This window comes from Colletes gigas, unplaced genomic scaffold, assembly GCF_013123115.1.
Source record: "Colletes gigas isolate AHSC1104 unplaced genomic scaffold, ASM1312311v1 Colletes_gigas_Sc00053, whole genome shotgun sequence".
Taxonomy (NCBI): Eukaryota; Metazoa; Arthropoda; class Insecta; order Hymenoptera; family Colletidae; genus Colletes; species Colletes gigas.
The window spans coordinates 432,987-446,991 of record NW_025106682.1 but is presented as its reverse complement, the minus strand read 5'-3'; positions in this window follow the sequence as shown (position 1 = coordinate 446,991).

The following is a 14,005-nucleotide window of genomic DNA, read 5'->3' as shown; positions in this document are numbered from 1 at the left end:
TCAGCATCGAAGGTGTTGCGGTACGAACTGAAATTCACGTGGTGCCAAAAGGAAGTCAAGCCCTGCCACTGTTGGTAGGACATCCTTACACCGAGCATCCCGAGGTCGTCATCGTGAGCCGCAGCGGCGAGTTGAGAGTGATGACCACTTTTGACAAACCAGGGGATGACGTAACACAGTTCAATGAAAAAACCACATTCCGAGTCGACAAACAGTATGTAATTCCAAATAATTATCTGGGTCATATTGTTGTAGCAGGTCATGTACCAAACGAGCAGATGTGTATCGAGGGTGGCCTACGGGAGGTAGGCCCCATAATACCTAGATGCGTCGTCGCCACGGACGAGAAAGGACAGACCGTTCTACCTGTCCTAAATGTGACCGGTCAGCGAGTAACGATCCAGCCAGGCGACATCATCACCCGTGGGGAAGTCTGCGAGGAGCGAGCTCTTGAGCGAGAGATCAACGACGAGCCGATTACCGAGGATCGAGTTGACACAGACTTAGAGGGAGAAGAGAAGGACGATCTACTGCGTGTGCTCAATAAGAACCGTGACCTTGTTGCGAATACGATGAAACAGCTAGGTAGAACAGATAGGGCGACAATGCGAATAGAACTTGCGACGGACAAACCTGTAGTTTATAGACCGTATCGTATGTCCTATCACGAAAGACAACAATTGAAAGACATGATTAATGATTTACAGACGGCGGATGTCATAGAAAATAGTAATTCCCCCTTTGCCAGTCCGGTTTTATTAGTACGAAAAAAGAACGGCGAAATGCGGATGTGCGTCGATTATCGTGCAATTAATAAGGCGACCGTTAAAGATAAGTATCCATTGCCGCGCGTGGATGATCAGTTGGATAGACTACACGGGCAAAAATATTATACGAGTATAGATCTTTTTAGCGGTTATTATCAAGTGCCGGTAGAACCAGGGTCGCGAGAAAAAACAGCTTTTATAACACCAGACTGACATTACCAATTTAAAAGGATGCCCTTCGGCCTATGTAACGCGCCCGCGGTATTTCAGCGGTTGATAAATACTATCCTAGGTTCTCTGCGTTATGATATAGCTATGGCTTACTTAGATGACGTCATTATACCGAGTATGACTGTAGAGGAGGGCTTGAATCGTCTAGTACAAATTTTCGAAGTTTTTAAAGACGCGGGATTAACCATAAACCTAAAAAAATGTCATTTCCTTAAATTAAGAGTAGAATATTTGGGGTTTGAAGTATCAGTTTTAGGTATACGACCAAGCGAACGAAAGGTGCAGAGTGTCAAATCATTCCCAATGCCAAAGACGATCCGCGACGTGAGAAGTTTCGTGGGGTTAGCAAGCTACTTCCGACGATTTGTCAAAAACTTTGCGCTTATAGTAAAACCTTTAACCGACTTATTAAGAAAGGAAACGAAATTTAATTGGGATGCAGAGCAAAATAACGCGTTCGAAACGATTAAAAATTTGTTAATGTCAAAACCCTTGCTTGTCATATATAACCATACCGCAGATACAGAAGTTCATACAGACGCGTGTGCTTTAGGACTAGGTGCAGTACTTTTACAAAGACAAAATGGAAAAATTTGGCAACCCGTGTGCTATTACAGTCGTAAAACAACGCCTGAAGAGGCAAAATACCATTCGTTTGAACTAGAAGCCTTAGCCATCGTTTGTGCGCTGGAAAGATTTCGCGTATATCTGATAGGAATCCACTTTGTAATAAAAACAGATTGCAATAGCCTTAAAATGCTAGGTACCAAAAGGGATTTAAACCCGCGAGTGGGAAGATGGTTTGTAAAATTGTCCGAGTTTGATTATGAGATCGAATATCACACCGCGAAACGGAATGAGCTAGCAGACACGCTAAGTAGGAATCCGGTCGAAGAGAGCGAAGATATGGAAGTCACGGGACTTCCCGTTCTAGGAATAAAAATTGGCACAGATTGGGTAGCGGCGATGCAGAGAGCAGATCCGGAAATATTAAGTCTGCGCGATAGATTAGAAGCAGGGGAAGCGCAAGCTCACGAAAAATTCACAATGTACAATGCGCGCGTTTATAAAATTACCAAAGGCCGATGGCGATTATATGTACCGAGCGACCTACGTTATGAAATAATATCCGAAGCGCACCATTCAGTGGCACATTTAGGCATCGATAAGACTTTAGAAAAGGCCAAGGAAGAATATTATTTCCCGAAGATGCGTGATTTTGTTACCAAATACGTGAATCGATGCGTAACATGTTTATATTCTAAGGTCCCCACAGGGAAAAAGCCCGGATTTTTGCACCCGTTAGACAAAGGTAGTGCTCCGTTTCAAACTATCCATATCGACCATTTAGGGCCGTTACCGACGACGGAATGTGACAATAAATATGTAGCTGTGATTATATGCGGATACAGCAAGTATGTAGTGTTAAGGGCAACAAAAGATGTAGGGACGAGATCTACCTTGGCGTTCATCCGAGATTTTATGTCACACTACGGTAGGCCCAAACGTATCGTCAGTGATCGAGGGACAGCGTTTACCGCGAGGGAGTTTGAAAAATTTTGCCAGGATCACGGGATCCAACACATAAAGGTAGCTACAGGCACACCGCGTGCGAACGGGCAAGTCGAGCGGACGAACAGCGTTATACTAAATAGCCTAACTGCGATGACGCACGAAATCAATGGCGAAGACTGGGATAAAAAATTGTACGATGTGCAATGGGGCATCAATAGCAGTAGGCATAAAGTTACGCGAAAAACACCGTATGAAATTGTTTTTACCAATAAAGCCCCGGGATGGCACGAAAGCAAGCTCACCCAAGAGATTCGGGAGATTAACGCGCAATTTGGAGTAACAGAGACGAGCGAAGATGTTAGCGAATTATTAAAGAAAAACGAAAACGCGCTTAGCAGACAATTTAACAAAAAACGGGCCAAAGCGAGGGAATACCAAGTAAACGATCTAGTCCTTATAAGAAGCGAAACGCCAGCATCAGGTGAAAGTCGCAAATTGTCACCCAAATATCGAGGACCGTACGAAATCGAAAGGGTACTCGGAAACGACCGCTATGTTGTGCGAGACATTGAGGGCGAAAAACAGAGCGCCAGAACTTATCAGGGAGTGGTGGCGGTAGACCGACTAAAATTCATAGCGCGAGCGGAAGAATACGCGAATCGCGCGCAGACACGTTCGAGAAGAGCACCCGAAAAACAGATAGTCGTAGAACATGTAGATGAAATGTAATACCTTACTCGAAAAAGGTGTTGATCATGTATGCGTCTGATGTAACGAAGCGAGAGGAGAAGACTGTCGACGAGGACGTCGAACGAGCAGGATGGCCGAATTGTAGCAACGATTTGAATATTCGCGCAATTAGAAAAGAAATGCGTGCGCGCGCGCGAGAGAAGGAAAGAAAGAGAGAGCGTGTGCGCGAGGTGTATAAATAATCCGCGAGCGAGCGGGCTCGTTCTTCTTCTTCTTCTTCTTCTTCTTCTTCTTCTTCTTCTTCTTCCTGTTTTCTCCTCGCTTCGGCAGTCGATTGTATCAATAAAATATTTTAGTATTTTGTTAAAACGCACTCCGACACCTTAGTTTCAAATCCATTATAAGTGGCGGTGCATCAAGACAGTCCAGTGTATGCATACTTCATGAACGTTCAAACTTTGTATTTTCATAAAGAGGCCACGTATATACAATTTGTATTTCATTTTTTTACTTGTTTTTCGTAAAAAAACTTGTTAAACGTAGATTCCTTTTCAGAATATTTATTCTGATACAATATTTTTCTGATATGTAAACAAGATACAAGTGTCTCAATCTTAACACTAAATGTACAATTTTACGTCAACTGCAAACCGTTAATAATTTGTTAAAAGAATTGGAGAAATTTTCCATCAAAGATAAAATGCAGTCAACTTCGTTCCGTCCGACAAAACATAAATTCTGCTTTTTTTTTGCTTCCTTTACTTCCTAATTGCACAATTTTCGCTAGCAGCCTTAATAAATGAAAAAAATGAAAATACTCAATGAACCGGTTAGCGATTACATTAAAGTGCACAATAATTTCAAAAAACGTGGATCATAGATTTGAATATTATAACATTCATATAATTTTGCATCACAATAAAAATGAACGCTGTAGAATAGAATAGAACGAGAACTAGAATATCTTTTGCAGTTTTCATTTTATTTCGCTCCAAAGTTCTATCGGCCTCGTTGTAGAACCCGTTATTATTTTTTCTTCTCTCCTAGAGACTCATTACTTTAGTTATTACGGAGGAATGGAAAAACGATGGAAAGTAGAGCTGTATTGTCGCGGTATTCGAAACAACGCGTCGTCAGTCAGCAATAGTTAATTTCGTTCCCCATCCAGCAGCCTCGATACTAACCGCTGCGTACAATTGACCGGAAAATGAGCAGAAGGTGTTAAGGATTCTAAAGGAACCTTAACATCGCGAGGTTTATGATACGGACGTGACTTCTCCGCTATTTTTGAGGATTAGGACTTCAAGACATTTTTACTTGCTAAATTACGTTACGGCCATTAAGGAAACTCCAAACTCCACACGGGACATGGAATCCTTGGAGCTTCCTTGCCTCAATAGCGATTGACGTATCGTAAACCCGCGTTGGCACACAGCTGCGGACCACCGGGGTCTTGCGGTCATTGGGTATTTCCCAAATTGTTAATAATAATGCAGCGTTCTCGCTCACTCCTGCATGGTCTACCTGGACACTGGACAGCAGGGTGGGCGGGAATGTTGCAAAATGCAGGAAACGCCCTGCCAAGGTGACAACTTTGAGGATTGGCTTGACCAATCCTCCCACCGGTTCGCGCTGCGCGTTTTCGTCACCTTGGCAGGGGAAACCGAGGTTAGGTTAAAGGTAGCTTTAGGACTTAGCTTTAGATTCGTTTGATCGAGCCTTACAAACTCGAGTCGACTCTCCGCAAGTTTAGAATCATTCTTGTGTAATTAAAAAGAGCAACGGGCTCCTCCTTGAAGCAACGGGCTTCAAGGTTACCGGTATTTTCCCAAACACCAGTTTGGGTGGTCCTTCGAGAACGGAAAGGGAACACAGTACGGAGTCCACAGTCCGCACACTACAGAGTAAGAGGGCGTAGTAGCTTCGCGGCCGAAACAGAAGGTAAGAGGGAAGAGAGAAACAATAAAGATCGACGAAAGCGAGACAGTGGCCCTTAATTGTTTTGCAGCGAAAGAGGATTGCGCGTGACAGATTAGAATAGAAGCTCGGTTTGCGGGCGAACGATACTCGGAACAAGCCAAACGCAATCTGAGGCTGTTGGGAAGTCGACAACGATAGGGGTTGGGAGAGCCGCACGAACGAACGAGAGACGCTGGAAGCACGAAGAAGGAGATCTCCCTGAACGATTCGCCCTCAACGTAGAGACGGGGATGAAAAAAACTCGGATGGAGTTCCGCAAGCTTCGCGGCCGAGCCGTGAAAACGACGAGAATTTAATTAAGAATCCCCATGGACGAGGGCGCCATATTGCAGTGTCACACACGCGTCACCAGCTCCGCGAATTGTGCGATTTCCTTGCGATCCTAATTAAATGGAAAGAAGTCTTCCCTTCGCAGCTAGCTTTCTTTTCACCCCGTCGCGACGCATCGCGCTTTTCAACCACCAATGTTTCTCGATAGAAGTTGTTTGGAATTCCAAACATCGTTTATTATCGGACAGGTTAGGACGCGTCTTTTATTTTTCATATATCAATAGTAGAATTTCGTCATCTGACTACTACACTCCCAGCCATAAAGATAGCACATGTGTGCTATCTTTAATTTCTCACTGACACACGTACAATTCTGGGTTTGTAACGCATAATATAGTAAGCTTACGAGCTCAGAACATGCGGATCGTTGCAAAGAGGTCGCGGCATCACGGCATTTTGTTTACAAAACAGAAACAGTGTTGTATTCTAGGAACGAAATGATAGCACACTCCGTCTACATGTTTATAAACTGCTCAGTATTTCGCGATCTCTTAGGTATTTAAGACGCGAAAGTATTGCCTAGTAATTTACAAGAATGGGACGGGGGAAAAAATTAACGACATCAGAAATAAAGCATATTCTTGAACTGAAAAGGCAAAATTTATCAGTATCTAAAATTTCGAAAATAACTAGCAGAAGTAGAAAGGTAATTTATAATTTACTTAAAAACGTGGAAAATTATGGTAAAAAGAAGAGTAGTGGAAGACCATCATCGTTGTCACAACGGGATAAACGAACTGTTTTGCGTATAACTTCCAATACTTAGTGTACAACAAAACAAATCATGCAAAAGGCTGGCGTCAATGCAAGTCTTTCAAGTGTTCGTCGTGTATTACAATCATGCAAGCACATTAGAAGACTAAAAATAAAAAAGAAATCTGCATTAACTCCACGGCACAAACAAGAACGTTTACAATTTGCCAAAGATCGAATACACTGGAAGAAGAAGTGGCGAAAAGTGATATTTTCCGACGAAAAAAAATTTAATTTAAATGGACCTGATGGTTTAAACTATTATTTCCACGATCTAAGAAAAGAAAAATTGTCAAAAATTCGGCGAGCAATGGGCGGTGGTGGAGTAATGGTGTGGGCGGCCATCTGTTACTTCGGTAAGACGGAAATAAAATTTATTCATGGAAAAATGAACAGTAAATATTATTTGGATTTGATAAAGCAACAAATAACAAAGCATGCCCTACGTATATCTGAGTATGGATTCATATATCAGCAGGATAATGCAGCGGTACATACTGCAAAACTTGTAAAAACCTATTTTGAAAAAGAAAGGATACGTGTTTTATCATGGCCTGCGCGCTCACCGGATATTAATATTATCGAAAATTATTGGAGTTAACTCAGTCAAGCAATTTACAAACATGGGAAACAATACGAGAATGTCCACGAACTAAAAGAAGCTATTGTCGCGGAATGGAGCAATTTAAATCAAGAAAATATTCAAAAATTATATAAGTCGTTACCAAATAGAATGATTGAAATCATAGAAAATAAAGGAGGATGTACTCATTATTAAACAATTAATGAATAATTATATAGATTGATAATAAATTAAATAAATGTTTATTGCTTTATAAGTGTGCTATCATTTCGTCCTTCGTATACAACACTGTTTCTGTTTTGTAAACAAAACGCCGTGATGCCGCGACATCTTTGCAGCAATTCGCATGTTCTGAGCTCGTAAGCTTACTATATTATGTGTTACAAACCCAAAATTGTACGTGTGTCAGTGAGAAATTAAAGGCTGGGAGTGTACGTCCAACTTTACCTCTTAGTACCTACTTCAACGATAGAAATTGACATACAATAATGCCATTACGCGACGCACATTCCTTAATTAGTTTTCAAGGGGTATTTTGGGCCTACCCTTGACATCGCGGCCGACTACCCTCGTACGAACCCTCAGTGGGTGGGACTTGTAGTTTAGAGAGGACTGGCCCACGAGGGATGGGCAAACAATGATTTGCTAATTAAAACACCTACCACAATTGAATTTTGTATTTAACCTAGGACTGATGAACAGGGCGAATGCAAAATGCAAAATGCAAGAATGCAAGGGAACAGAAAATTTAAAGGACTAGATTTTCAAGAACTTTTACGAATTGAACCGGACTGAACATCTTCTGTTAGCACGTGTTACCTTTATACAGGGTGTTCGGCCACCCCTGGGACAAAATTTTAATGGGGTATTTTACAGGCCAAAATAAGACTAAACTCAAGAATACCAATTTCTTGATCGAGCCTTCGTTAAAAAGTTGCGCCCATACTGAATTTTTTTGTTCTCGAAAATGTGCAGGATTTCTGGGGTATACCAATTCACCAAAAATTATTATAATTGACCCCCGTAACCGAAAATCATTAAATCATTAGCTCTTTCCTGAAAATATATAAGTAATCAATACTTCCAAGAATGGTTAAGGCCATCAATAATAATTATTTGAAATGCAATAAAATAATAAACTCTAAAGTGCACAAAATTTTATTGCCAAGTCATAAAATACTTGTTCTTTTCTAATTATAGAAAGAGAAAGATCAAGTAAATAAGGTAAAAGAGTCTTAATAGATATCAAATTAATTACTATTAGTATTTCTTATAGAATGAATATTAAATTATTTTCTCTGAAAAGGAATCTACGTTTAACAAGTTTTTTTACGAAGAACAAGTAAAAAAATGAAATATAAATTGTATATACGTGGCCTCTTTATGAAAATATAAAGTTTAAACGTTCATGAAGTATGCATATGTGTCTGGATGCACCGCCATTTATAATAGATTTGAATTTGAGGATTCAATAGTATTTTATACAGTCGACGTACAAAAATGGTACGATTTAAAATTAATTGAATCACATCTTTAACATGAAAATACTTTATACAGGCATTTATGGATGTGCTTCGTAAAGATGAATTGAATAATGGCTATCAGTTAACAATGAGCTTTCAAAAAATCATTTCCCTGAGAGGTTAATGCTCAAACCAGCGATATCAGTGATAAAAATAGCTCGAAATTGTAAAAAAGAAATATGATTTAAATCACTGAAGCAATATAAACAGATATCTTGCAATTATAAAAAAAAAAAATTCTTCAGAATAGGTAAGTGAACATTGTTGAACGAAGTATTATCGAAAAACTTTGAAATAATTTTATACTTGTACCCATTTAAAAACTGAAATGAATTCTGTGAGCAATGAAAACTTTGAAAATTATTTATTTTTACTTAATTGGCCTCAATTAGATAACGTAAGGTTTGGTAGACAGGGTGTTCGGCCACTCCTGTGAAAAATTTTAATGGGAGATTCTAGAGGCCAAAATAAGACGAAAATCAAGAATATCAATTTGCTGATTGAGGCTTCGCTAAATAGTTATTAAAAAATTAATTTAAAAAATTTCAAATTGTTCTAAAAAAATTATTTTCGATTGCAGAGGTCAATTACAATCATTTTTGGTCATTAGACATACCCTCGAAACCCTAACCATTTTCGAGAAAGAAATTCCTTTCCGAAAATATAATTTCCGGTCAGAAATGTCACTCCGAAATTTCGTGCTTACCTTTAAAATGTCATAACTTTTGAACGGATTGGAGGATTTTAATGTTTCAGACGGCAAACGTCGCGTATTTTGGCGAAGAATATGTAGAAATTCTAACAATATTAAAAAAGTTGTTCCTTGACCCCGAAAAAGGGAGAAAAACCACATAAAAATGGTCCAGTTTTCAAACAGCCATAACTTCCACAATAGTGAATATATTTAAATGAAACTTTCTTCTGAAGTAGAGCTCATAGGTATCTACAAAAAAGTATTAGACAATTTTTCAATAGGGCGTCAAACAAAATTACTAAAAATCAAAAACGAGTTTTTAAGAAAAATCGACTGGGAGTTATTTTGGCCTCTAGAATCTCTCATTTAAATTTTTGCCAGAGATGGCTGAACACCCTGTATTTGCAAATTGTTAATAAATTATTGTGTTGGTAAATAGGTGTTGTTATATTTTCTATTTGTTAAATAATCGGCTCCACGAACTTTGCGGGAGCTAAAAGAAGTAAAAAGTCTATTGTCGATACCAATTTTTAAGCTGAAGATAACAGTGGAACGTCAAAAATGAGATTTGTGTCCGTGGATGACGTCCTTCAGGCCTTGACCACCTTTTTAGACGAAATACTGAAATTTGAAAATGACGTTTTATCGACTTTGGATGAAATAATAAATGTTATTTCGTATGTCGATGGCGTTGATCGGCGTATAGTCTAGCATTTTTTTCCTTTGATCTAGAATAAAAAATCGGGTGTCGTTTTGTTCATACTAGTACTACGCGTCGTATGAACTAAAACCCTCTTTACAAGATGCAAAATTGTCAAAGATACACGACTCTGAACACAAAAGAAATGATTCTTCCAACAAATTTCTGATTTAATTATGCAATAAATATAGTTTAAATAATTATTATTATGAAGGATGTTAGTTCATACAACGCATAGAACCATTATGAACAAAATGTCGGTCGATTTTGTATTCTAGATCTATGGAAAAAAATGCTAGATTGGATCCAGAATAAAAAATTGAAAAACATTTTATTTATACTATTACTACGCGGCTGTAATCAGTAAAATAGCAATTCTCATTTCAAAGTTTAGTCATTAATTTCAATTTTAATTACAATATTACCATTTTTGTCAACATATTCGTACATCCTGACCTTGTTTTTTGAAATTTTGCTTTCAGATTCAGAATCAGCGATCTCGAAAACTCAAGGATACCAATTTTCAGGCCATTACGATACTTTTCTAATATATCCGTCCACCATATTTGACCCGCCATTTTATTTTTCGAAATCTTTACTTTAGATTCGTAATTAGCGACCTCAAGACCCTTAGAATACCAATTCTCGTACAAATCAAAAGACAGCATATTTTAGCCACTGTGCAGCGTAGCATATGTACATCATAGAAATCAGAACGTGACGAAAAGTTTTCTTAATGTTGGTTTTCATTGGGTACTGAACCTGTTTTAAACAAAAAATGTGGACAATTTAAAAAACTATAGCACTTCGAGGAAACAATTTTTTTTTATAACTGCAATGACGTTCTTAGATAGTTTATCGAGTCTATATCTCTAACTGAAATCTGTGCGATTCAGGGGATTCTAACTACGAGTTTAAACCTTCCATGTGGTTTCCCACTCTTAAATATTCGAATCGAACTACCAGAAGAAGGTGACTAAACAATTTTTATTTTGTAACTGTTCGGACCAACCACTCGCTTAAAAAGAAACTATTTTCATAATAATCGCTTGGCAGGCTGCACACATTCCAACACTATGACCTTAATTCTAGCTCAGTCTAAAGTTAAACTAGTCTAAAGATCCCGAATAACGATGTTTTCTGTGATGTCCTCGAGATGAATCCAAATGTAAGCCTGCGCTTAAACTGAAGTCTAACTTAGGAGCATAGAAAAATTAAAAATTCAATTCTATTAAACAGTATGAAAGAAAATAATATATTACACATAACGATGGTGTTACACGAATTTATGAGTAACGAAGATGTTTAGGGTTAAGTAAAAACACATTGATTATTAGACGAACGAATAGAAAAGTGATGTTCCAGAGTGAAAGGAGTTTTACAAGTTTAATTGGAAATGTCCACAAGATCCTCGCGAACGGCGTAAATATCCACATATTCGCATACTAAAGATAGATACCTAGAGAACACAGGGAGAAAAGGTATGTTTGCACTTAAGAGTTCCATTTCAAGTCTTCCTTCCTGTCTCTCGACCCTGCGGAACCTCTTACCTTCCTTTTACTTGATACCACAATGCCCCATTCTTTCCTGCGACACTGATAGACGATTCCCCAACAAAATATATGTATGCAGAAGAGAAATCTCGTATCCGCTTCTTACTTTAGCTAAAAACTCTAACAAGTTACTTGCATTAGGTACGTGGCGAAAAATGTAAAAAATCATCAACAATAACAACATGGATAACCAAGTGGATGGAATTATGATAAATTAAACGCTCGAAATAGATATTTATCGAAAGTGTATTTTGTATAACCTTGCAAAGATTACTGCAATTATACCATATGGTTCAAATAAAACGTTACAATTAAATGGTATTATACTTTTACTAATATTGATTGTTTATATCAAATTGAAAAACATTTGCTCGATTCAGTTCACAAAAATAACAAACTTGTATAACAATGCGCAATAAAAAGATTAGTTCCATTAAACGTTATTTACTTTGATAAGAGCGACCTAAATAGTAAAAAATAATATAATCTTTCATTTTAAAATACTCACCTTGTTTTCCTCCTAACAGTTTTTTCCAAAAGAGTCCTTTAAAAACAATTTCTCTAAATCATTTAATTAGAAAAAGAGTGAAATACCTTTATTAATTACTATAGAAACAAATTGTAATACTTTATTTGGATCGCATGTACAGTGGTCGATTAATAAAAATTGAGAATTTGACCGTGATAGAGCATAATTAATTCTTGATTTAAAAATAAACAAATACTGACTTGGAATGTCCATAGAGAAATAAACTGGTACTATAATTGTAGGATTTTCACAAATTGTTTTATAAATAGCTTTATTAATAATATAATATCCTTATACAATGGTTTTACCGCTGACGAACTCGCGCAGACTCCAGTCGCTACAATACTCTCTCTGCCGCCGAACATTCACTCCTTATATTCACACCCTCAGTCACTTCATCCTTCTTACGCATTCATCCCTTTTTTCACTCGCTCCTAAGGTCCTCGCATCCATGGCCCAGACTCACGCAGTCACGTACACGCTTCGCCTATCGCTTCATTCTCACAGTTTAGTCCCTTGCATTCTTTCAACCACTCGAACTTTTCCAAACACAGTCACGCTATTTTCCAAACATCCTGGCGCCGTCCAGACGCAAGACGACACCGGCTGCTCGCTCGCAACAATCTTCCATTCATACCTCACGCATAGTCCCAAACCCCAGCACTCGACCTAACGCACGCATCCTAAACATTCATACCCCACACTCGGCCGTCCTGACTATGATACCTGGCCTCAGGTATCGTACCCTCGGTCATCGGTAGAGTCATTCACACCTATTTCGCTTAACGCTTCTTCGTCGCACGCCCACAATTTCATGTGATCCGCTGCGGTCGAGGTCGTGGCGGGACCTTCGTGATCACCGATCTTTTCCACGACATACCGGTCATTTCGCAACACTTTGGTTATTTTATATGGTCCTAGAAACTTATTGGCGAATTTTAGGCCAGGACCTTGCTGGGTACGCCTTATGGCTACGATATCGCTAACGTTGTATTTTTTCGCCTCTATCCTATTCTTATTATAGGTTTTACGATTTTCCGACTGGAGTTTCCGGATACTCTCCACAGCCCGTACTCGAATCTCGTCTCGCGCGTTCTGAAATTCGGAGACCCATTCTCGTTCCAGTAGGTCTCTAACTTCGTGATTTTCGCGCAGTCGCGGATGTATCCCGAACAATACGCGGAAAGGCGACGTGCCCAGGCTTCTGGCCGGGGTAGTGTTAAGGCATTTTTGCGCTGCTTCCAAATACTTGAACCATTCCTCCCGCTTAGGGTGCGCCGCTTTTGTGAGGACCGGTATGAGGGTTCGGTTCACACGTTCCACCTGACCGTTCGCTCGCGGAATACCTGTAGTTGTTAATTGGTGTTCGATTTTCTCGTTTGCACAGTACTCGTTGAACTCCATAGAGGTGAAGGCTGATCCTCTGTCTGAAACGATACGCCGCGGATTACCGAAAATCGCCGATTGCTTCGTCAGTCGTGTTATGGCCTCGCTCGCGCTCGCCGATTTGGTAGCGTAGAGCCACGTAAATTTCGAGAAACTATCGATTACAACCAGAATATGCTTATAGTTTTTCTTTGTCGAGGCAAGGGGACCTAAATAATCAATGTGGTAGGTGTCCAACGGTGTTTCCCCTTTATCTAAGGGGTTAAGTAACCCCTCCTGTTTCCCGCTTTTTCTCTCGGCTAAAATACATGCTACGCAGTTTTTCACAATTTTGTCTATCTTCGACGCCGCGTTGGATATATAATATTCTCGCTGTAATATGGCTAGTGTTTTCGCAGTGGAGAAATGTCCTCTCTCATGAGCTTCGCGGATGATCTGCGTTTGCATACTTTTTGGTACGACTAGCAATAACTCGTTATCTTTTTCCTTAAACAGTAATCCCGCTTTTACGCTATAACCGCTGACTTGTTGCCGCTTCGAAAGCTCTAGAAACTTGGCTATTTCTGTGTCCTCGCGTTGCGCCTTTTGAAATCTAGCCGTGATCGTGTCGTTGGCAACCGCGAACATGCACGCTGGGACTGGGTTTCGACTTAGTGCGTCGACGTGACGCATGCTAGACCCCGACCTGTGTTCTATTGTATACTCAAATTCCTCTAGGAGTAGCGCCCATCTGGCGACTCGAACGCATAAATCTTTCTTGTTCATGGTCAA